The following is a 25,309-nucleotide window of genomic DNA, read 5'->3' as shown; positions in this document are numbered from 1 at the left end:
CAGGTATTTAAAAGAAAACTAATGCTCATGACAAGAGAGCTTTCTTTTATAGAGATAAATACATATGTTGCTGTGTAATGTTTAGGAACAAGTATTTTGTGAATCGAATCTTCCAGAAATTCTTAAGTTTATCAGGACTTAGAAGAGTTTCTGGTTGCCCCTGAATGCGTCTCTTGCCACTGGTCTCCGTCTTATTCCTTGGACTTTCTATGATATTGGAGGACAAGTAGGGGAGCACAAGAGGAAACTTCCTCTAAAAGTAGTTGACGGAAGGTAGGCTGCAGGATGAAGGAAGTCCTTTTGGACACAGGACACTATAGTTTTGTGCCTACAGTGTGGACATTTGTATTATGTTTAATATGATTTAGTATATGAAAAAAAACTTTTTGGTAGCTTCTCTTTGCCCTTTCTTCTCCCTCCTGCAAATGTGGAAAGTTTACTTTCCAATTATGAGTTTATACTAATTGAAAGTTACGGACATTTAAATGAAAAGGTGGTTTTGTGTTTGTTTTATATATGCATGTCTATGTGAGTGTACAGTAGGAAGGCTTTTTTGGATGGAGGCCAACATCACATCCATTTGTGACCTAAGTGAGAGTTGATCTGAGGCTAAAATGTGCACCTATGTAGTCAGCAGTTCAGTGAAACCCAAAGGAACATCTTAAATCATTGTTCTGATGGTTCTAAGTTTGAATGGTATTTATGTTAAATAGCATAGTTTTACTTCTCTCCAGACCCACTGGAGTGAAGGAAGAGCAAAGTATGGATGACATTTTGAATCTGTGTCTACATATTCCCCAGAGGATGGAATGAAACAAAATTCCCATAAGAAGGACATCCCTGGGCTCCAGAAATCTAGAACCGAAAAGTATTTTGCCTGTTCCCCAGGTTATCTGGCCTATTCACCTTAAAAATAAAAATCCCTTTTCTGAATGTGACCACTAAAATAGGAAAGAAAAGAAGAGTCAGCTCTGTTCTTTCCTAACCAGCAGGCCAAATGGTTCTTGTGTATGAGGATAATACAGTTCAGAACACATTAGCGTGAAAATTTGAGTTTGAGCAGCACCAAGTCAAAGTTCCTGGGACACCTGAATGGTGGCCTGGCTTAGCAACTGCTGCCGTTGTCCCAGAGTAGGGAGCTGCTGGCTTTAGTTGGATCAGAGCAGTGGTTGAGAGGCAAGCCTCGGGCTCTGTCCTCTGATTCCACGGATGTGAGCCCTGGATGCGCCACATCCCACTAGCAGAACTCCGATGGTGACGAAAACTCTTTCAGCCTCAATTTCCATGTATATACATAGTGGAAAATAATATTATGTGATTCATGTGATCGTTCTGAGGATTCGTTTTTGGTATTGTGCTGGGTACAGAATAAGGACTAAATGAACAGTTTTAGTTAAATATTAATAAAATATAAGCATTTTTCCAGTGTGTGTTCATCTAATGGTATCTTCTAGCTATGTATGTCTGCATCAGTGTTGTCTGAATTTTAAGCCTCCAGAAGAGAACTTTATAAATACTGTACATGTTTTCACAGGATCTTTTATGCAGAGATTCTTCGTAAATGATGATCATGTTGTTGATGATGCATATCAAATATTTATTTGGCATAGCTGTTATAGCTTTGGACCATTGGTGAGAGTTGGATGCCAAATATGTAACACATTCATAAAAACATCAGCTGGACTTTTTTTGGGGGGTGGGGTGGTGAGGAAGATTGGCCCTGAGCCAACATCTGTTGCCAGTCTTCTTTTTTTTCCCCCCCAGTACATAGTTGTATATCCTAGTTGTAGATCGTTCTAGTTCTTCTGTGTGGGATGCCACCACAGCATGGCCTGATGAGCAGTGTGTAGGTCCACGCCCAGGATCGGAACTGACGAACCCTGGGCCGTGGAAGCAGAGTGTGCAAACTTAACCACTTGGCTACAGGGCAGCCCCCAACTGGATATTTTTAACTTGTGGTTCAGCTTGAACTTTGACCTATAGATAAACTCATTCTTGAAGAATGGAGGAACACTAGTGGTGATGTTTTAACAGATTGGTGCAATAATACGTTATAGGTACTTGTATTTTAAATAGTACACACACTTAATTTTTAAAAGTATATGCCAATTAGTTCTTTAGATGTAACTTTCCCTTCCCTGTCTCCCATTTCTTGATGGTCAAGGGTAACTTTGCATTACTCATAGTCCTTAGTAGAGTACTTTACATATGGATATTTATAGAATAAATGGGTGAGAATCATTTTTCTCCATATATTTATTAACTATTTTGTTTCCTGAGCTTTGATGATAGATAATTATAGTTTATGAATTGATCTAGTTGGAGCATATTGTGTTGTGAGGTATAATAAGTTCATTGTTTGACAACACTTTTCATTTGTATATTAAGTAGACATTATTTTGTTTATATGTTTCCAACCTGCATTTGTATTCTTTTGGTATTTTCTTTCTTCTCTGCCAACAGAGTGACAGTATTTCTTAAGCACAATATTTTATTGTTAAAAATTACAGTGTTCTTTACATTTGCTGCTTTAAATTGTTTTTAAATAAAAAAGAGAAGCCTGCCTTGAAGCCCATGAAATAGTAGATTCTTATAAACAATGATTATAGCAGTAATATTGAAAATTGTTACCTAGTTCTGAGAAAAATATTGAGGGTTGCTATGTTGTTCCCAAGAAAGATTAGTTCAGTTACAGAAAATAGATATCGTGATTATAATGTGTTTTAGTGGGGTCACCTTGCTGTGTACTTGGAATCTTCCCCAGGGGGTCCGGGAGGGGGGCGGCTCATGCATTATCCATTTTGGGAAAGAGTTATACATACAGGAATTATGGAAATGAGCTGGTGGGTTTGTCAAGAGAAAACCAATTACTTGACTACTGAGTTGAATGGAAAATGAAATACATAATTTTCCATATATTAAATTGAATAGAAATGAGAGACTTAAGGGTTGTTTTTTGGTGTTTTTATTTTTTACGTATTGATTATATTGTGTGTTCTCGGTTGCCCTTAACCTGATAGGAAGGAAAACTGTCGATAGAAATAGTTATTTTGTATATTTTGATTTTTGGAAAGCATCCTTAGAGTTTTAAATGTGTACATCATTTACGCCCCATCAAAAAGGACTGATCCTCTTTGGGAAGGCAGGCGAGACAAAATTCAGTCATTATCTTTCCCCAGGAATTAACGCAAATAAAGGGACAGTATAGAGAATATAGTCCCTGGAGCTTTATGGCTTCATTGCCCTCTGAGATCAAATCTACACGAGACTCCTTCTACCAAGAGAGCCTCTAGATTGGACTGTGCGTGGGGGAAAATGTCACCGCTTGCAGTATACTACTGCTTACAGAATAAATATTCACAAAACTTAAAAAGCTCAGTGAAAGCCCCATATCTGAATTTGGTGACTGTGGTCACACCCTGTAAGGTAAAGGCATTCGTTAGGGCTTCCCTCCACCCTCTGCTTAAGGGAAGCTTATTTCATTCTACCTCTTGAAGTTGTGTTGTGTTGAAAAAGCGCGTCACAGGCATCTTGCTGCTTGCCCTGAGCACACCAGTGTGGATTACAGCTCCCTGGAGCCAGAAGGAGCATAGCAAGCGTCTTATGGGGACCTCCATCTACACGTGCCTGTTTGGAAAACTTCAAGGTGCCTACGCCTTCTGACGTCATAGGATTCCGTGAGTGAGGCAGCCATGGAAGATCTGAATGCTCTTTTTGTCCTTTGGCATATGTGATTTTATAAAGTTACTGCTGACCGTAATGCAGATACCATTTTGGGGTTTGTTTCCGTGAAACTTGTCAGCAGCTGGATGGCACAGCTCCTAAATAATGCTGTTGCTGTTGAGCACAATAAGTTACAACTGTAGCAAGAGAACCATTTATTCATTCCCAAATGGTCTTAGAAGTCTCACATTAACTCACGGAGACAAATAACCCCATGGAAGATTCACAGTGTTTTGCTAGTATTAGTATGTCAATTCACTATAAAATATAAAAAATATTCCCAACTCAGAACTTGTAAGAATTGAGTTTTTGATTATGAGTACAGCAGTTCTGTGTTGAAAAACTCCCTTGACAAATTAAGTGAATAATGGACATCCTTAGAATTGTCATGTTTCATGGTACATTTGTAACTAAAAGCCTCTTCTTTAAGTAATGACGGATGGCTTCATGGAAAAAGTCAAAAAGTCACTCTATTTCTGATCACTGGAGGAAATAAGAAATGGAAATGATTACATATTGATATAAATCCAGTGTTGTAAATTTGCGTATTGCCTGAATATGCAGTTGTGCTTTCTATGGGTATAGACTTTCTTTTCAATTACTTTAAAAAGTATTAATAAATAATTATACTTAAAATTGGCTGGAGCTACGTTTTAAATGGTTAGAGAGGTTTACTTTTTATAGGATTTTTTTGTGATTACTAGTCCTATAAATAATATTCAGGAATTGGTATAAATGCTGAGCCAACAAAATGTGTGTAAACAAATAGGTAACTTTCTACATTCTATCACCTTATTTTCCATAATACAGAAAATACACTTTGAATATTTTACTTATTTTCAGTTTGTTTATTCTGTTTTTGTTTTTGGTTTTGGTTTGCAGGACAGAAGTCAAAGCAATCTCAATTCTATTTTGAGCATTTTATTTTGTTATTTATATATTTTAATTTTTGGAAAATAAGCCCTTGTCCTCACCCAGAGGAATTTTCACTTGAGTGGTCATAGATGCACATTTTAGCATTTCACGTCTCCAGACTGTAAGCTCCATGAGGTCGTGTCTATCTTGTGCATTATCACATCACCAGGGGCCAGCACAGTGGGGAATATAGTCATTGCTCTTAAGAATTTATTCACTGATAGGGGCTGGCCCGGTGGCATAGTGGTTAAGTTCACATGCTCCACTTTGGCAGCCTGAGTTTGTGGGTTCAAATCCTGGGTACGGACCTACACACCAAGCCAAGCTATGGTGGTGCCTCACATACAAAAGGAAGAGGGGGCTGGCCCTGTGGCTGAGTGGTTAATCTCATGCACTCCGCTTCAGTGGCCTCGGGTTCGCTGGTTCGGAGCCTGGGCGTGAACCTACTCACCGCTCATCAAGCCATGCTGTGGCAGCATCTCACATAGAAGAACTAGAAGGACTTAGAACTAGAATATACAACTAAGTACTGGGGCTTTGGGGAGACAAAAAAGTGGAAGATTAGCAACAGGCATTAGCTTAGAGCCAATCTTCCTCACTAAAAAAAAAAAAGAATACAAAATAGAGGAAGATTGGCATGGATGTTACCTCACCAACAGTCTTCCTCAAGGAAAAAAAAATATTCAGTGTTGGAATGAATGAGGGAGCATTGCTAATTCACTTTAAAGTTTATTATAGCAGTTTAGTTATTACGTTACCATCAGTTGATAAGAAAATATGAATACAAATCACTAGTACCAGTGATTCATGGATTTGTTCCTAAATTGACCATTCATTTTTTTTTGTTTAAATTTGCACAATTTATCTTAAAGCCCTCAGTAAATAATAGCCAGTGCTTAATTATTGAGATGAATGAGTAGCAATTAGAGGTTTGTTCAATCTATAGTTCTTGCTAACCTAAAATGTTTCGTTACATTTTCTCTTAAGTCCATAGAGGCAGTTAAGAAATTAATTAAGCTGATGCAGTTTAAGAAGTTAATGTTTGTAAATCTTAGATCGTTGCCTGGAATATAAATGTTTGTTATGTTAAGAGTTTGTTATATAACTAAGTAACAACTGTTGCTGTTAAGTAATGAAAATAATCTTAAATAATATTAGTACTGTCTAGAAAGTAAAACCTTAAATATGCCCATATTCGTTCTGGGGAAAATCGATAGAATATAGAGTAGAATAATAGAACATTAGGACTGAAAGGGTTATCGTATAGGTCATCTTCTTGAATGACATCTTTTTAGATGAAGGAAACCCCAGGCCCAACGAGAGCATCAGTCTTAGCATCAGTCTTAGCATCAGGCATCCTGATTTCAGGGTAGGGATTTTAATTACTATGATGCTGCACTTTCAGGTCTAAGCTTGGCCCTGTATGTGAATTCAGCTTCACTTGTCTAGTGCGTTGAGTGATATTATGCTTCCAGGTAAGAAAAATGTATTTCTATGCCATCAGATAGCAGCTTGGGGTACATCACTGATATGATTTTAATTATTTTAAGGGTTGCAGTAAATTTGAATCAGCCAAAGCTTTATATCTATTTGTTCCTTGTTATGGTATCTTGTACCCAAGTGAGTTCAATAAATATTGATTGACAAGATGACCAATGAAGTAAGTAGTCCTAATGTCATAACATAGAGGAGGAGAGTAATGGGGGGGTGTGTGTGCGTGAGTGAATTTGTGTGTGGTACAGGTGTGAGCTGTCTCAGTGCTCTGAAACTTTGCTAGCACTGATCCCTTAACGCAAGAGGCCTTAACAACAAGAGAAATCTCTGTGGCTCTCTGGATACTCTTGGTAGAAATGATGTACATGTAAAAACACAGTCACGAACACTTGCGCCGGGACAGCTGCTCTGAGACCACCAAGTCACTCGCTTGCATCTGTGAGCCACTGACCAGTCACTGATCACAGTGACATTTTATCACTAACAACCTGAATTATCTTTGACCCAGAGACCTAGGGGTCAAAGGCCTCCTAGTCCGTTATTAAATTTCCAGAGTGGTAGTTCAATTTGCATTAGGAGATTTACTTATATTTATTTACTTAACTTTTTTTGGAGGGGAGGGGTGGAAAGAAGTAGGAGGAATGAGAGATCCAGCTGTTATTTTTTTCTCCTTTCTAGGATTATCATTTAGTCCAGACCTTTATTTGTAGGATTTGGCTAGCATTCTAAAAGAAGGGGAGGTCCCAAGAGTCAACACATTGTGGTTTTTGTCTGGGCCTCACATGGAGTGTCCTAAAGGTTACTGGGAACATCATCAAGCGGGAGCTTCAGAGAAGCATGACTCTCCACAGGTTGTAGCAGGGAGGAACTTTGCCTTGAGGGAAACACAGATCCTTCGAGGGTGGCATTAGCTCATAAAGTTTGCTGATTCATATTCAACTGGCCACATTAATGAAGGACTTAAATAGTGGCTAGAAGGGACTGAAGAGTTCATTTGGAGCCTATCCAAGGAGCTGGGAGGACAGACAACTGCCGAGGATTCCCAGCCAGTCACGGATTGAAAGGCTCTTCCGGGTCGTAACCAGGAAGGACTCCTGGGCCAGAGCTAGGAGGGCTGGAGGGTGAAGCCTGGCTTCAGCACATGTGTGTGTGTGTGTGTGTGTGTGTGTGTGTGTTTGAGCCTCGAAAAGCATATAATAAGCAGTCATCTCTTGGGAGGAAGGGAGAAGCAGGAGGCACAGTGAAGAAGCACCGACGTGTGGAATCTGGTGTGGAAAGGGCACCGGTGAGCCTGGCATTCGAGAGAGAGAGGAGCATTATGTTCACATGGTTTGGGCCATCATTTAAAATGTCTGGGCTTTATCTCCTTGTCTAATAATTAAGAAGATTGATTTAGATGAGGTGTCAAATTTTCAGGTGTAAAAGAAAACGATAATTCAAAGTCTGTATTGTATTAGGATAGTGGTCTCTTCAAGGCTGTCCTGCAAAATTTTGCATGATTCTTTCGTGGTACGTTTTCATTCAGAGGTTTTAGTAATGAATAGCTTTTCAGAAAGCCCAGGGTACTTGAAAAAATAATAGACCTTTAGGGTCTAGGCAAATAAATTGTTTTTATGTAGGAAGCAGTTATCTTGCTTAGAATAATTTTTGATGAGTGAACTAGTAATGTGGTTAATTTATCTTGGCAAACACTAAGAAGATTTGTTTAGTGTTTGAATTATTTAGTGAAAATGTAGAACACGATAATAAATATATTTATAAATTGCCAGCACAGAAGGCTTTTATATGAAATTCCCAATAGAAACCAGGTATTGGCTGTGAATTATAATCTCTGAGATACCCTTATTTTAGTTGTTCCTTGAGAGCATATGATACAGTTAGCGTTCAGCTTCTACTGAGGACCAGAAGTGTGTGAAGCAGTAAAAAAATGCAGCCTGGACAGAGCCTTTGAGAAATTCTTCATATATTTGCCTTAAAAAATGCTAAAATCATATCATTTTTTTCTCAGTGGTTTAGGTTTTTTAGATTTAGTTTTGGTTAACTTTCTATATAAGATACTTCCTTTTATTTTTTTATATGAGCTCTGTTTATTTTCCAGAGAGAATCTCCTGCACTAATAGTTTCAGGAAGTTTTTTTTAACCCTGTTGATCATCTTAACAGTAAGAGCATAATATTAATTTAATTGATGATATCACATTTTTTCTCTGTAGTAAGTCTGACTTTCTATCAAGCTGTTCATTGAAAGGATACCTCTTAAACTTTCCATTACTAAGATTCCCAGGTTTATCTCTTCTCCTTTTGATAAAGCAAGTATTTTATTAGAAAAGCAGCAGGCTTTTAAGGGAAGTGGATTAAGCTGTTGTGATGGTTATTTTGAACGTGTACAATAAGTCATTTTGATTGCTTTTTTAACCTCACAATCACTGAGTCCCACACATAGAAACGTAGCATACTTTCTGGCATTTCACAATCATAATTAAAGATTTATTGATAAGATATGAAGTACAGATTAAAGGTCTAAGAAGTATATGAAAGAAAAACTACTTCTCAAAAACTTAATCCAAAGTAAAAATATTGAGGAAGCATCAGGAGCTTTATCAGTGGCCCAGAGATATATTTAAGTGTATCATCTAGAGGTCCATTTATTACCAGGAAAGAATCAATTCCACTTATTCTTCTCTTTTTCTGTGGCACAGCTCCAGGAACGTGTTTTAATTGATTGGTGGGAAGATTTTAACACAGACAAAACTTATAAGCCAAGCACCATTATCTCTAGGACAGTAGCTTCACCACATTATTGGGTAATAAAGCTAAAAGCTGCCAAGTGTTTCAGAATTATTTTCAGAAATTTACATACTCTTTATTCCCATTACCTTGAGAAAGAGTTCAGAGAAAGGGCTTAGTCAGCGTGCAATTATGGTATTAGATAAAATATACAGTTTGGTCTAAAACCAAGATGCAGCTAGTTGTCACTACTTTAATCCATCAGGAGCTGCTGAGAAATTAGTTGTCATCCTAACTGCCATTCCTTTGAAGGTAATCTGCCTTTCTTCTCTTGATGCTTTTAAGATTGTGTCTTTTTTTCCCCCTTTTCTAGGTTCGCTATGATGTATTTAGGTGTGGGTGCCTTTTTCTTTATCCTGCTCAGGATTCATTGGGCTTCTTGAACCTGTTCATTTGCTTTATTCTGGGAAATTCTTATCCATATCTTTTCAAGGATTTCCTCCATCCCATTCTCTTCTCTCCTTCTAGAACTTTTAATTAAAAATGGGTTGGACCTTCTCTGATCACTATGTCTTTTTGCCTCTCTTTCAAGTTCCCTCATCTGTCTCACTCCGCTGCTATGTTTCTTCTGACCTATCTTACCCTCCACTCATTGTCTCTTCTGCTGTGTGCAGTCTGATGCTGAGACCATCCTTTAAGTTTTTCAGTTCAATTGTTATCTTTTTTTTTTTCATTTCTAGCAGTTTTATTTGGTTCCTTTTCAAATCTTCTCTGTTGCATTGTATATTATCCTGGTCCCTGAAGATACTTTCGAGTTTGTTATTTATTTCTTTTGGCAGAGCCAGCGTACTTGTTTCGTAATTTGTGTGTGATGATTTCAGTATATGCTGGTTCTCACTCAATGCCTTGTTTCTTTCTGTGCTTGGTTGTCTCTGACTCTGTGCTGGTTCTTGCTCAGGAAAAATGATCTGTGGCATTTCTCAAGGCATGGGATGAAAGTGCATGCGTGCCTGCCAAGAAGTTTTGTGTTTGCTCCTGCTGGATACCTGGGACCCTACCACGTTCATGGCCTCAGGCTCCAAGGCCCATCACTCTGCTTCTCTGGGCTTCGAGAGCCTTCTGTTTAGCCTCAGCTTTCCCCTCCTGCTTCACGTAGGGTCAAGACAATGTCCCTTAGTTCTCTGGGGTTGTAGAAGGGGTAGGTTTTGTTTTGGTTACGTGTGGGGGTAACTTTTTTGGGTTCTGTATAGATAGAGCCCTTTGGAGTCCAGCTTAATATGTAGAGGATCTATTGTAACATTCCTCACTTCAGGCAGACCCTGTGTGTTGACTTCTGTCCCCTTCCTCAGGACGGGCAAGTGCCCTTAAAGAAAAAGTGGTGTATGGTTCAGGTATCTTACTTATATTTCTGGATTCAAGAGTTTCCTCAGAATTTGTCTTGAAAGTTCCCTATTTTGTCAAATTCTTTTAAGGTGATGTTTGTTATATTTAACTCAGCATTTTTAATTGTTTGTAGCAGAGGGTTATTGTGAAAAACTTACCCTCCATTACTAGAAGAGAAAGTAATCACTAAGAAACTAAAAACTTGAAGGCAATATTAATGCTTCAGAAGAGATTTGTTCCCCTGAAGAGAACTCAAGTTAGGGATTTTTCAGAAGGTAACATTTCAAGGATGAATTGACTGGTTTTGTTGACCTTTAGGATCTAAGGCAGCCTTTATCTGGTCAGTTCTGAGTTCAGGAGACCTCTAAGAAATGCCTCACGTGGAAGTAGAGGTGGACTTTATGCACCAAAGGGTCAGTGGGTCAATCCCGAAAGTCTCAGTGAAATAAGGAGGAAATGTGGCTTACCGTATAATCTGATAAGGTGTAAATCTCACTGAATGTAATTGATGGCTACTGTCAAGTTTGTAAGAGAAGGGGCGAGACTTCGCCCACGTGTCAGGAATCCGATTTTTAAAAAATCTCTGATATAGTCCAATGCTTAGTTTTCAAGAGAAAAACGATGACAGGTTAGGGGACTTGATCAAGGTCCCACAGCTGGGGCAGCCTGGCAGCCCATCACCCGATGCCACTGGAGGTCTACATAGGTGGGCCTGGAGCTTCACTTTCTGCCTTGCCTGGGACTTAAAAACTCCGAGCTCCGTGGCCGAGTGGTTAAGTTCGTGCATTCCGCTTTGGTGGCCCGGGCTTTTGCTGGTTCAGATCCTGGGCACGGACATGGTGCTGCTCATCAGGCCATGCTGAGGTGGCATCCCACATGCCACAACTAGAAGTACTCACAACTAAAAATATACAACTATGTACTGGAGGACTTTGGGGAGAAAAAGGAAAACTAAAATCTTTTTAAAAAAAAAACCAAAAAACTCCGAGTATCTCTTGCTTCTTTTTAAATAAACTGATGTGTTACATTGCTTTAGCACTCTGAAGTTGCTAGTTTGCTCCAGCAGTGGCCGCTTCAGGCCATCACCAATGAAAGAGCTCTATATAGTTCTTGGGGCATGTGTATTGCATAAACTAATAGTTAGCAGAGGTAAACACAGCCATTCTTGCTTTTAAGTGTCAGTTGAAGCAATTGTTATTCCCCTTGAATTGGCAACCTGTGCTCTGCTGGTGTTGGAGCTCTGGGCAGAGAAGCAGATGTGCCGTTGATGGAGCGAGAGTGGGGGAAGGGAAGCAGCTGCAGGACACGGGGAAGTGACTAGACTCTGGTTATCATATTTGGCAGGTCAAGGGTGAGATTTAGCCTCACAAGATCTGGACTGTACCCTGGGCTAGCAAAGCAGTGTTAAAATCAACTGCAGGTGTTTCCATTATTCTTAATGCCTAAGCATTATTAAAGCAAAAACTAATGTGTTTTCGGATACGAAGGGGAAGGAATTGGTCACTAACTGCTTGGGAATCACTTATTTGTAATACAGCCTGTTCTCTCTTGACTGTTGCTCCTACGTGTTTAAGATACACCGTAAATCTCCAAGTGCTTGTTTTGATAGTAAAGTTTCCTCCTAGCGAGCTGTTAGCACTTTTGGCTTCAAGAGAATGCTAACTCAGGGAACCTCTTTGAGCTTTTTACGCTCTATGCTGTAGAATGTGGACTTTGCATTGGCACATCCACAATTCCTAAGTTAAATTTGAGATGAAGGAATTTTAAATCATTTTGCTTATTTTGAAAATCTCAAATATTACCAAATGATGGATGAAAGAACTATGCTTTCGAGATATGTCCAAGTCCTGAATCATAGAAGTTAGAGTACCATGAGACGTTTGATAAGAGATGCTTCTGATGATTGGAATGGCTGTTTGGAACTTTGTAAGTCGGGGTCAAAAACGAAGAGTAATTGGTAGTGCCATTTAAGACAGGTTTTTCTTTATATCGTCTGCTTATTTTATCTTAATCCAGTGCTGAAGAGTTCTGTAGGGTTACTTACCTTCTTTTTTTAACCTCCAGTCCCTGACAACGTTGGTTGAAGCCCAGTCTAGATATGAACTTCATATGTGTGTAGGAGGAAGCTATTCTTAATCTGTGTAGTGGTTAAAAACCATTCTTTACCTTGTTACTGGAGGATAAGTTGTATCTTTCTTTGATGTTATGTAGTTGTTGCATTTTTGGGAGGCCTGCAAATGCCCCATGACTGTGCCATCTATATCTTTCCCATCGTCCCCTCCTTCAGTTTCTCTTTACCCCTGCCCAAACGCAAAATCAAGGGAGTACATACGTTGTTGAATTTGGGAATCATCTCTGCAGAATGCCCTGTTGGGGCAGCTTGCAGTCTTCTTGAGAATTTTTTCTGAGAATAAGTTTCTCTCTGGGCAAGCTACAGGTTAAAGTAAAATTGGACTGTGAGCATCCTGGTGGTAGAGATTGTCTTACACAGCTATGCCTATTCAGAACTGTGCCTTATGTATAATTAGGGCTCGCTGTATATCCAATGTAACAATGGATCATCAAGTTGAATTAACTAAAGGAATAAAGTTTAAGTTGTTAGGAGAAGTGAGCTCCACTCTGCTTTCTGCGGCACTCCCAATGCCTAACTGATGACCATGTCCTCTCCATACCTCGGAAATGCCTCTCAGGGAAGACCTCTGCTCTTCACCCTCACAACCTCTGCCTTAGCTCTTGCTTGACTCATTAAAAATTTGCCAATTTCCTCCAGCATTTCCTTTTGCTCCATCTCCACTTCTAGGTCATTCTCTATGCTGCTGAGAGAGTTGCTGTCTAAAATTTGAACTGGACCATGACAGCCCTTTGCTTCAAAGGCATTCTTAAGTCCCTTTACCTACAGATTGAGTTTCACATTTCTAAGGTTAGCACTGCAAGGCCCCTCAAATCATAATTTGGCCCCTAGGCACTTTCAGCCTTTTTTTCTGCCGCTCTTTCCCTCCAGCCACACGCTGGTGCTTTAGCCTCGTGGAGCTCACTGTCCCCCTGACAGCAGCGTGGGTTCTTTGTTTTGTGTCTGTGATCATGTGGTTGCCTCTGCCTGGCATGGTCTTCTCCATGCTCCACCTATCCAGTCCTTACTTTTCCTTAAAATTCAACTTAAGTCCCTCCTCAAGAGAGCCTTTCTAGACTCTTGCACAATCAGTTACATCTCCCGGTATGCTTCCATGGTACCGTCTCCTGTACTGCTATTGTGATGCTTTTTGCTTATTATAAGTTTTTAAAAATCTATTCCCGCATCCCTCTCCTGATAAGGAGCTCATTCGGTCTCCTAACACAGTATCAGCATGCAGAAGGCTCCCCGTAAATGTTGAAAGAATGAAAGCGTCTAAGTAATGGGTACTTTGTGGAACCCACGGCCTCTTCCCTAGAAGTTAGCCTTGACGGTTGTTCATGCAGTCCAGTCCACTCTGTTGCCATTTATAACCTATTGTTCATATTCCAGTAATGTACTCAAAGTAAGATTCACATAAAGGTCCTCTGAAAAGCCCCTCTCATTCTGCAAGACGCAAGAGTTCTCCTGGTAAGGAAATATATTGCAAAGAGAATTTTTGGTTTAGCTGTTTTTGTCCGGTTTTGGTCAAAGGAATAGCCTTCAAAGTCCTTAGGCATCATCCTCAATCTTCTGTACCATAGTTTTAGGAAATTAAGATTAGCTGCCATTATTCTGTTAGTAATCTTAATATATTTTACATATCAACCCTCCTTTTCTTGGTGGAGATTGGGCATGAGGGCTGGTCCCTGTAATGTACAGAGGCAGAGGGAAAGTGCTCCGGCTCCCTGCCACGGTGTCTTGTCTTCGGTGCTGGCGGTGTGCTGTCTGCCAGTTCTATCCTCAAGCACCGGGACACGGGGGAAAAGAAAAAAAGAAAGAGAAGTAAATATCAGTTAGTTTTCACAGGTTGCCATCTGTTCTTTCTTATCTGTTTTATTCTTATTCCCCTGGATGTGTAAGACCCAGTGTGGTCTCTGGACCAGTAACATCAGCATCACCTGGAAACTTACTGGCAATGCAGATGCTCTGGCCTGACCCCAGACCTGCTGAATCGGAAACTCTGGGATGAAGCCCAGCAATCTGTGTTTCAGCAAGCCCTTCGGGTGATACTGACGCTCACCAGAGTTTGAGGGTCGTGCTGTGGAGAACCCTGTCCAGTGCATATATTTCCATGTTTGAAGAAGTCAAAAGAGGTCTTTGCAAATAATATCTATATCTGAGATACTGCTATGATTAAATAGTTTCAGCAAATGGGTCCAAACAAATTGTCCCATGCAGGTGGTGTCTCATTAGTACAGGGAACTAAAAAAAAAATCAAAAGACATATGGACATGAGTAATCCATCCAAGAGCCATGTGACATAGAAGCAGAGATAAAAGTCCTTGACAAAGAAAAAAAGGCCAAGCCTTTCACAGTACCCTATGAAAGTAATAAAATTGTATCTGAAGATTAAGAAGTGCTTTAGATGCGTGTGTGCCTGTGTGTGTGCTCGTGTGTGCATGCGTGTGTTTTTCATGGCTCATTCCTTTAGCCATACTGTGGTTAAAGGACTAGTAAGTGTATCTAGGTCGAGGTTGCTTCCGTAGAAAACTGCAGTTTTATTATTTGTTTTACTTTCTATTTTCTCCTTTAAGAAAGAAAACATTTTACAGGAGACTCATCATGTTTGATATTTGTCAGAAAAATTATGTGAAAACTGTTATTATTGCAGTTGAAGCCCCTACCCTTCCTTTTCTGCTTAACTCTAGTTTTTGGGTTCATTTTCTTATGACTTTCTTTTGTAATTTATCAGGAAGACAAGCTTGTGTCGAATTACTGATTTATTACAGGAAGTTTGTGCCTTCATTTATTCAACAAATAATTATTAAGAACTTAATGTGTTCTTGCATTGTGCTGGGTGCTGCAAATAAACAAGGAATAGAATCAACATGACTCTTTCCCTTGAGGAGTTCCTATCCTAGTGATGTGCAGGGTACTTTTTAACAAAACTCTTAGTTATATTCATAAACTCCAAGAAGAGTAGGCCTTGCCTGTAAATTTTATGTGTTACCTTCTACTTGAACTTCATTCAGCTCATCAGAAAAAACTTAGGAGCTGGTCTCATGGCTCAGTGGTTAGGTTTGCGAGCTCCAACTTCGGCGGCCCAGGGTTCTGCTGTTTCAGATGCTGGGCGGGAACATGGCACTGCTCGTAAGGCCACGCTGAGGTGGCGTCCCACATAGCACAGCTGGAAGGACCTACAACAAGAGTACACAACCATGTATTGGGGGGCTTTGCGGAAGGAAGAAGAGGAAAAAAAAAAGATTGACCACAGATCTTAGCTCAGGTGCCAATCTTTAAAAAAAAGATAAAACTTAAATGGTCATTTCTAGGTAAGTATTTTTCTCCATTCTGTTATTAAGCTTTTTAAGATGAATAAATTTCAACCAGAATATTTTCAAGTATGACATGGCTAATTAAGTTTCCCAGTTAACTTAAGAATTAGGAAGCCCTGGATATCAACTCTTGTTTTGAGAAAACCCTTTCTTTAAGATAAAGTATCACATACATAAGTGAATTATTGATGATTTTGGATCTTTCAGTAATCAATGATAAGGTAATTATGGTAATATGAAGTATGATTATAGGGTATTGGTAAAGGACAGGAGTGTAGGTGATTGATATCAGTGTGCATTGAATTCATCATACCCAGAAAGTTAATCTTTGAACAAAATCCTTAAGAAGTGCTTTCATTATTGCTTATTGCCTATGAGAGAAGAGTATAGCTTATAAGTGAATGTATGTGTGGTGTGTATATGGATGTACATGTGAGCTATGCCTGGTTAGGTCCTGGAAAAACCTGTGGTGGGAAAGTTGGGTCAAGAGGATTGAAGGTAGAAGTGAATTTGACATAGCCTTTATATATAAATTTTTTTTCTGGGGGGAAGATTAGCCCTGAGCTAACTCCTGCCAATCCTCTTTTTGCTGAAGAAGACTGGCCCTGAGCTAACATCCATGCCCATCTTCCTCTACTTTATATGTGGGACACCTACCACAGCATGGCTTGCCAAGTGGTGTCATGTCTGCACCTGGGATCCAAACCAGCGAACCCCAGGCCACCAAAGTGGAACGTGCGCACTTAACCGCTGTGCCACCAGGCCAGCCCCAATATATATAAATATTTTTATAGACAATAAAATAAAATAGTAAAGACAGTGCTCCTAATTAAAGATACAACAACGACATCTACATAAGAAACTAGTAATGATGGATTCTGGGCTCTATTGCTTTCTATTTAGCATCCCTTACTCACTAGAACTGTTTTAAGATCGTGGTTCCTTTGCAGTTTGAGATGCCTGTACTTTCATTTTGCTGTGTTATAAATAATGTGCATACAAGGAGATTTTCAGCACCACTCCCTCACTTAAGGTCTGGCCCTGTAGCCAAGTCGTCAGTGCTATTGTGATTTTATGGACAGGTGAGGAGGTGTTGACTTTCAGGGTCTATCTTTAAGCCTTTGACTTGGCTTCTTCCCACTTGGGTACTACCTCAGTGTCTCCCCACATTCTCAGTTCAGCCTTCATGTACTAGTCTGAGATTCCTTTGCCTTCATGCAAGCCAATAGAGTTTTACTCAAAAGGAATAGGTAGAAATAAATTACATGATAATACAACTCACAGTTAGTAAATAATTACATATATGTGATAACCATATATGTCTATTTTTTTAATTACGTATATGCACATGGCCATAAAAATAGATACTGAGCTGGAATTCAGTCTCTGAGCTATCTGATTCCAAAACTCCTGTAATTTTATTGATTGATCGATATATATATATATTTTTTTTTGGTGAGGAAGATTGGCCCTGATCTAACATCTGTTGCCAATCTTCCTCTTATTCCTTGTGGAAGATTGTCATTGAGCTAACATCTGTGCCTGTCTTCCTCTATTTGGTATGTGGGACACTGCCACAGCATGGCTTGATGAGCGGTGTGTAGATCTGTGCCTGGAATCCAGGCCCGCAAACCCTGGGCCACTAAAGTAGAGCACGTGAACTTAACCCCTATACCTCCGGGCCAGTCAAAAAAAACCCTGTAATTTTTATAAGCAGTTCACTACCAGCCCTATTTCTTTTCTGTTCATTTTTATCCTCTATCTTTTATATATTCCTATGTTGCCTGCCTTTTAAAATTTGTCTCTCTTCTGACTTCTTACCCAAAGTATTTTATCCCAACCCACTTCTGTAATTCTCATTTCCCGTTTTCAAAGAAAAAATTGCAACACATTTTAGAAGTACTTACAACATGTCACACTTCCCAAGTCTTTCTAAAATCTATTTTCCTCAACTTCTCAATTTTTGGTTTCAAAGTCATTTACCTTTTTCCTCAAATTGCCATTACAAAAACTCAGCATGATTTTGTAAGCAATGTAAATGATCTCAGAGCCCTCCCCAGAACAAACTGGACAAAAAGTCATCTGTACAGCATAAACAAGGTACAGAATTAAGTCTCTAAGATATCATTTACAGAGTCTCCTAATATTGCTTCTGTCCAGATTTGATTCATTAAGCCAAAGATTTATTCTTCCTAAAATAATAATCCATTGTGATGGTTACAGTCTTGTAATAGTTCCTACCTAACTATGATGTATTGTTCCAACTTCCATTTACATCTTGCCCAGTCATCTTGACTATAGTTGAAAATCATTGAGTGTCATTAGGGGTATAATGCCATAACCTCTCAAATTTAAACAGGATAGAAGATTTCATAAATTACTAATCCGGTAATATCAGAAATTTCCTCTGTTGGGTAGATTCAGTTGTTCAGATTCCAAATGAGTGAGACATTTCATGATTGTGTCTCTAGTTTTACATTCTGATTTGGCCTCATTTCCTCTCTCTGATAGCTATCCTCACCCACAAGTTTTCCATCAGTCAGGGTTTGAGTGAATCAGTCCTCCTGTTTTGCTAGGTAGGAAATCATCATCAAGTAATATTATATACCCCAAATAAACATATATTAAATAAAGTGTTAATTTACAAATCCCAAACATATTTATTTTCTTATTTTGAGATTGATTTCCCCACCATCCTTTTCAAATCTATATATCCCACCACCTCTTGTAAGCAGTTTTTGCCTGCATCAGGTCATGCTGACATTTACCATAAGCATATCCTATCCCCCTCTGCTCATCTGGATGGGAAGCTAGTGCTTCTCGCAATCACAGATGATAATTTGGACATTCCACTCTGTATACTCAGTTCATTCTTGGACCTCAAAATGTAGATCCCACATGAATTATTTCCATTCTGCAATCTGTCTTTATGAAACCAGCCAATTCTAATTGCCAGATGAAATTCTGTAGATCCTCTGTGATGACTTATTGATGCTGTGTAACAGGAGTCCACAAACATTTCCGTAAGAGCCAACTCTGCAGTTTAGCATGAAAGCAGTCATAGACGATTTATAAGCAAATGGATATGACTGTGTTTCAATAAAAATTTATTTACAGAAACAACTGGTGGGCAGGGTTTGGCCTGAGGGCCATCTTTTCCCTACCTCTGCTCTATACCAGCCCTTGAAGAGTTATCGTCTCAATAGTCTGCAATAAAATGTATATCCTTGCTATTTGCTTTAGCAGCCCTTATTCTAATTCTCCTTAACTTATTGCTTATGTCTCCAGCCAGTTCTGTCTTTTTACTAGGAATCTGGGTTCTCATAGGGTTTTCATCAGGCCTTTAAAAGGCCTTTGATAAATTTACTCACATATAGTTCTAAGAAATCTCAAATTCAGTAGTTGATCAGATCACCAAGCATTCTTTATTTTAGATAGTTTGTGCTGCAGTCTGCCACCCACCTCTCCTATACACAGAATGGCCGACCCTTGAATTCTGTTCAGGATGCCAAGTTGTGAGAGAACCAATTGTGCTTCAACCTTAAAGCATGGAGTTCTTTGCTATTAGGAAAAACTAGGTGGCTCGGGAACAGAAGTGAACCTGCAAATCGAAAGCTGAATGTAGAATAAAGCTACATAGCAGATTATAAAAACTTTTCCGTGCTCCCTACCCAGGAATACTCCTTCCAACTCCTGCTTCTCATCTTTCCTCAGGTTTCACAATTGACCATTGTCTTAGTGTCCATACTGGTTGGCTCTCCCTCTCTGGCATTGCCATACTTCATGAGGACACGTCTCTTCTGGTTAGTTCCCCTTTCCTAGGATGCAGGTTTTAGCTCAGTTGGTGTTTAATTGCCCTTGTGGTTGGATTACTACTTCTTCCCGTCTTTCCTAACTTTGTGATTGCATCATAATTGACTAGTTTGCAGCTCATTGACTCTGCTTATTGCCTGATTTCTACTTCAGAATATCCCTTCTAGGAAGGCCTGGGGATGGGACCAAGGGGTGGGGTGGTAGAAAAATAGACCGAATTTTTATAGTGAACTGGATATAGGGCATGAGTAGATGGAGAACATAGAATTTTAGATTTGCTCAACTGAGTCGATGTTTGTGCTTTTTTTTTGAGATAAGCAACACCAGCCAAGTTCTAGATCTCAGAGGAGAGATCTAGGTTGGAGATACTAATATCCACAAAGATATTAACGCTCATGGTCGCCTAGGAGAGAAGTATAGAATGAGGAGATTTCGAGGTAGGGTTCTTGTAAAGATTGAATGGTGACACTAAGGTAGGGCTTGAATATTCTAAGGAAGTGAAAACAAGTCTGAGAATGAGAAGTTCTTACACCTTTCATAGTTCTTAACTTTCCTTTCTAGATCTATAGTCATTCACATGTGAGGAGAGGTGTATACTCAGAGAAAGCACAAATTTAGAGGTGTTTGTTTCTTACACAGCTTAAAGGGTTAGGGAAAAAGTATGTTTAAGTAACCTCCATATGAACTCTCCAAAATAAATGTATATACTTTAAATCAGTTGTTTAAATATTATGAAATTATTCTGCCCTTACATAGAGAAGAGTCTACTTCTCATAACACATAAATCCATGTGAGTCTCTCATTTTCTCTCCTCTTATTTTTTTCAAAAAAAATTTTTTTTAACCCAGCACTGACTCCTAGTTAACTATTATTTTGGATATGAAGGGTTAGAATTTGAACCTTGTAGGTAACTAAGCAGATGCCATGCATTATAGCACTTCTCACAAGAATGTAAAGTTCTCCTATTTACATTTGTCTCTTTCTGTAAGATTCTGGATTTCTCCAGAAGATGAATTGTCTTATTTCTCTTTAATTTACCTAGGCAATAAACTTTAAGCATTCAAAAAAAATGCCTTTACTGGAAAGACTTAATGGACTGGGCATTAACTCTTTGTAAATGCTAAGCAACTTTTGGAGAGGATTGCCCTGCCAGAGCCTGTAATATTTCTCCTCTATCAGAGTCATCTGGGATTTTATTTTTTTTAAATTGGCACCTGAGCTGACAGCTGTCGCCAATCCATTTTTTTCTTCTTCTTCCCAAAGCCCCCCCAGTACATAGTTATACATTCTAGTTGTGAGTGCCTCTGGTTGTGCTGTGTGGGACGCCACCTCAGTATGGCCTGATGAGCAGTGCTATGTCCGCACCCAGGATCCGAACCGGCAACACCCTGGGCCGCGGAAGCCAAGCGTGTGAACTTGACCACTCAGCCACAGGGCAGGCCCCTGGGATGCTGTTTGAAGCAGCATATCCTTAGGTTTTTCTCTGACTATGGTGAATCAGAGTCTTTTGATGGGGGTCTATGAATATTTCATAATCATTTTGGTAAAACTTGCCCAGGTGACTTATATGTCCACAAGATTTGAGAACCTCTGACCTGGGGGACAGGAGTCTGCAGGACTATTTACAAATCCCATCAAATTTACAAATATTTCTGCTGTAACTCCATGTATGCATTCCTGAAAAATGAAAAAACTCATTTCGAGAAATCACACAGTAAAAATAATGGGGCTTCTGGGAAAAGGAAGACTGGGTGAAGAGAGCTCAAAACTTGCAGAACTGTCGCTGGAGCACCAACCAGAATAATAAGGATCCTGATAAGAAACTGTAGCACAGTTACAATTCCAATATTTGTTCCCAACAGCTTAGTTGAATCTTAAACACTCTTAAACCTTGAGACTGCTAGCTATTTTGCTGGCCTTGGTCCTTGAGGGCATTCTCTTCTAGCAGAGGTCGGTATTAAGTTCTCTTATTGATTTTTTGTTTTTTGTTTTTTTTAAGACTGGTACATGCCATCTCTATAGCACTTCATACAAAAATGGGGAAATATCTTTGTGGCTTTTTCTCTGTACTATCAGCTTCTCTAGATAGCTTAACATAGTGGAAAATGTAGCCATTCTTGAAACCATTAAACCAGCCACGACTTGCAGTGCAAATCTGTAGGATATCAGCTTTTTTTCGTGGGATCTTCATGTATTACTAAGGCTATCTCTTTAATCAGAAGAAATCTTGTCCCCTAGTGCTTCAGATCATTAATGTGCTGATATCATGCCCCTTCGTAGGACCTACTTTTTACATTGACACATTCTGTAGCAGACCCACTATAGAAATTTTGCTTCCTCTTTTTTTTTTGCTCACCGTCATGGTAAAATTTGTAAAGTTTGAATTCTCGCAGGTCCTTTCTAATGGTTAAATCAAAGAGGTCCATGCATTGCTGATGGATTTCTTTCAGAAAGTGCTGGCACTACAGTTGTTTAGAAATGGCCGTCGTGACATGTCTATAAGCTTGATCTGGGCCAGCTTCTTAAATGTCGTATTTCTATAGCTTTTAACTTATTTCAGGGTGATTTTTCCCCTTTTACAATGCATCGTTGTTTAACAGATTCACTGCACACTTTTGGTCCCATTCCACCATTTTCCCTTGTGTTCTGTAAGATATTTGAGGTATACCAAAGTTATGCAAGAAATAGCTTACTTTAGAAACAGAAATTAGGTCATAGAACCAAGATGTATGATTCCAAGTGATGGAATTCATCAGATATCAATCCAGAAGTGAATGTACTGTTAATCTGTAAAGTCTTCTTTGGAGGATTTTGTTTAAATTTTTGTTTATTAAATTTCCTAAATGATTATATTTTCCAAAAATCCAGAAAAAATAACTGCTACTTAAATAGTAAAGTCAGTATAAAAATAATTTATTTTGTTACCTTAATGTCAAATTCAAGCACATTTCTACCAATATTTAGGTTTGGGTTCTTGAAAGCCTTGGAAAATTTTGTAAAAGTTTTCTCTTTTTCTGTATACTATTGCCATTGGGATCCTAGTATTTATAAATCATGTTTAAATATAAAAATTAGGTCAGTGACTCTCTGCTCATAAATTCCTGAAACACAGTGTACAAAAAGGAGAAAAAAAAGATCTCACCGATTCACTTTGGAGCTTAACAGCACTGAAAGATGACCGGACCTCTTCATTTAATGAACAGGAAACTGAGGCCAGAGAGAGAATAGTTGTCTGGGCTATAGCTGGTTGGGGTCCGTCTCTGAGGTTGAACTGAACTGCTAATGCTTTCTAACCTCTTCCTTGGGGTCTGTGATTCCTTTGGTGTGGGGCTTTCTCCTGGACCCTGAATAGGATATGAAGGGTGAAGTGATGCATAGCTAGTGGTTCTACTCGCTTTGGTTTGTCTACTTTTATACACTAAGGTCCTATATACCATTTCATGAGATAGCGTTCCATAGTTCTTGATATTGGAAAATCGATTCATTTCTCTTTGGGAATTGTATTAGTTTTCTATTGCTGCTGTAACTACTTACCATAACACGCATTTGTTATCTTAGAGGTCTATAGGTTAGCCTCCTGAGACAAGGCTCACGGGGCTGACATCATAGTGTTGGCAGGGCTGCATTCCCTTCTCCAGGCTCTAGCAGGGAATCCATTTCCTTGCCTTTTCCAGCTTCTAGAGGCTGCCCACATTCCTTGGCGCAGGGCCCGCTTCCTCTGACTTCAAAGCCAGCAACGCTACATCTCTGACCATTCTTTGTCTGACTACGCCAAGGAAAGATGATCTGCTTCTAAGAATTCACATGATTAGACCGGGTAATACTGGGGAGATACAGAATAATCTCCCCATTTCCTTACCTTAATCCCACCTGCAGAGTTTCTTTTGCCATGTGAGGCGGCCTAGTCACAGGTACTAGGCATTCGAGTTTGGCATCCTTAAGAGTCATTATGCTGCCTGCCACAGGGATGAATGTGCTTTAAAGTGAGCAGTCACTTTAAAAACTTTATGTTAGTTTAGAAAGCTTTATAAACTGCTAAAATTTACCAAGGACTTAAATGACAATATCATAAGAATAGCTACCAACATCTGTGAAGTGCTTGCTTAACAACACACAGACACGCAGTGACTGCCAACTGCTTTAATTACATTCTCTTGTTTAATCTTTTCAACAGCTCTGTGAGGTTGGTTCTATTTTAATCTCATTTTACCTTTTAGGAAATTGAGGCCTAGAGAATTTTGATAATTGGCGCAAGGTTGCGTAACTAGTATATATGACAGAGTAGGATTTGAATTTAGATCTGTCTGACTCAGGCTTTTAACCAGTTCATTACTTCTATTTAGCTCTTAAGCAGTAAAAGTGTAACATAGTGTAGTGAAGTACTGAGAATATAATTTATTCAGAGAAAACCTAACAGTTGTTTTTAATAAGAAAAATAATTTGTTACCATGAATCAAAGCTTTCAAAACGCCATTTTACCAATTGAGCAAGGTTTAACTGATTAATATCAGTTGGTTGTATACAGATTTAGTGGTCAATTCTCAAAGTCTCAATTTAAATAGAAAAGAAGCCTAGGTTGCATGACTAAGGAAAAAGGATATAGCTACCTCAGCAATTTTTGGTGCTCTGACTGTGAAGATAAAGAATTTATTTCACAAATCATATCGTAGTCTAGTCGGTTAACAGATCCTGCTTCTACTCCTGCCGCCACCAGACGATGGAAACTCCAGGACAGTAGGGATCTTGTTTTTCTTATTCATCTCTGTATCTTGAGTACTTAAAACAGTGGTACCCATTTAACTGACACACAATAATATTTGATAAAAGAATGGAAGTTGAGAAACATCTGAGAGAATCAAGCCAGTTATCTATTCAAATGAGCCCGGGTCTGGACACTAGTTGAATTTCAGAGGAAGGTCTTTTCAATAGAGAATATTCTAATGTTTTTGGCTAAAAACAGACCAAGGTTAACTAGGTTGATATCAGATGAGTGAGAAGGTAGTGAGAACCCTGATAAAGCCAATGTATTTTCACATAAATCTTATGCATTAGGGAGAAACTAGGGTCTCACTTGATAACGGAGTATTTGAATCACAGATTGACTTTATTTCTTTATTCATTCTTCTATTCAGCAAATATTATTGAGCACTGTGCTAGTTACAGGAATATAATATAAGATGAATTAAAAGAAAAAAAACCTCTGACTTTAAAGAGCCGCTGGCACCTGGGTGGGTGAATCACACCTATAAGAGAATGTGCGTTGTATTCAATGGAATAATAGTGGTTTTTTGGGAACACAGGAGACAATTAACTTACTATTCAAAAAATACATAAATTGGATTAGTCGTCTTGACTATATTTTAGGGGGAGATAATTTAGATTTATAGTGAAGTTGCAAAGATGGGAAAAAGTTCCATAAGCCCTTTATCCAGTTCTCCATTCTCTTGATATATTGATCAAAACTCAGAATTAACATTGGTACAATATTATTACCTAAACTACAGACCGTATTCAGATTTTGCCATCTTGAGTACACCTTCTAGTGCAGAGATGAAATCATGTGTGAAAGTGCTTGGTAAATAGTAGGCTAAGTACTAGTAGTAGGAGAAATGCCATCTGAATCTGCCCAGAGTGGGTCACTGATGGTGAAAGTTGCATTCTTGGAAGGTGGCTTTCATAATCTAACCATGAACTCTCTATATTTTAGCTTCCTTTAATAACATGTTGCGTTCCATCCCTGAATGTAATTAATTCCCTATGAATCTGCTATTTTAAAAATAGCTGTTATTGATGTGGTGCTTATTGTGTGCTTGGCAGTGTCCTGTTCAA

General features: G+C 39.0%; 1 protein-coding gene and 1 non-coding gene across 5 annotated transcripts in view; both read left to right on the top strand.

Moving 5' to 3' along the window:
- The window catches only part of NRG1 (neuregulin 1), a 215,065-nt gene that overhangs the window by 9,381 nt on the left and 180,375 nt on the right, over positions 1-25,309 (top strand). The window lies entirely within an intron of this gene.
- LOC124231851 (small nucleolar RNA SNORA57) lies at positions 13,999-14,150 on the top strand. The gene has a single exon (XR_006886699.1). It is a non-coding gene; the product is annotated as a small nucleolar RNA SNORA57 (small nucleolar RNA).

The sequence above is a fragment of the Equus quagga genome, chromosome 22 (assembly GCF_021613505.1).
Source record: "Equus quagga isolate Etosha38 chromosome 22, UCLA_HA_Equagga_1.0, whole genome shotgun sequence".
Taxonomy (NCBI): domain Eukaryota; kingdom Metazoa; phylum Chordata; class Mammalia; order Perissodactyla; family Equidae; genus Equus; species Equus quagga.
Note: the sequence above shows the minus strand (reverse complement) of the source record. Positions and strands in the feature narration are given on the sequence as shown.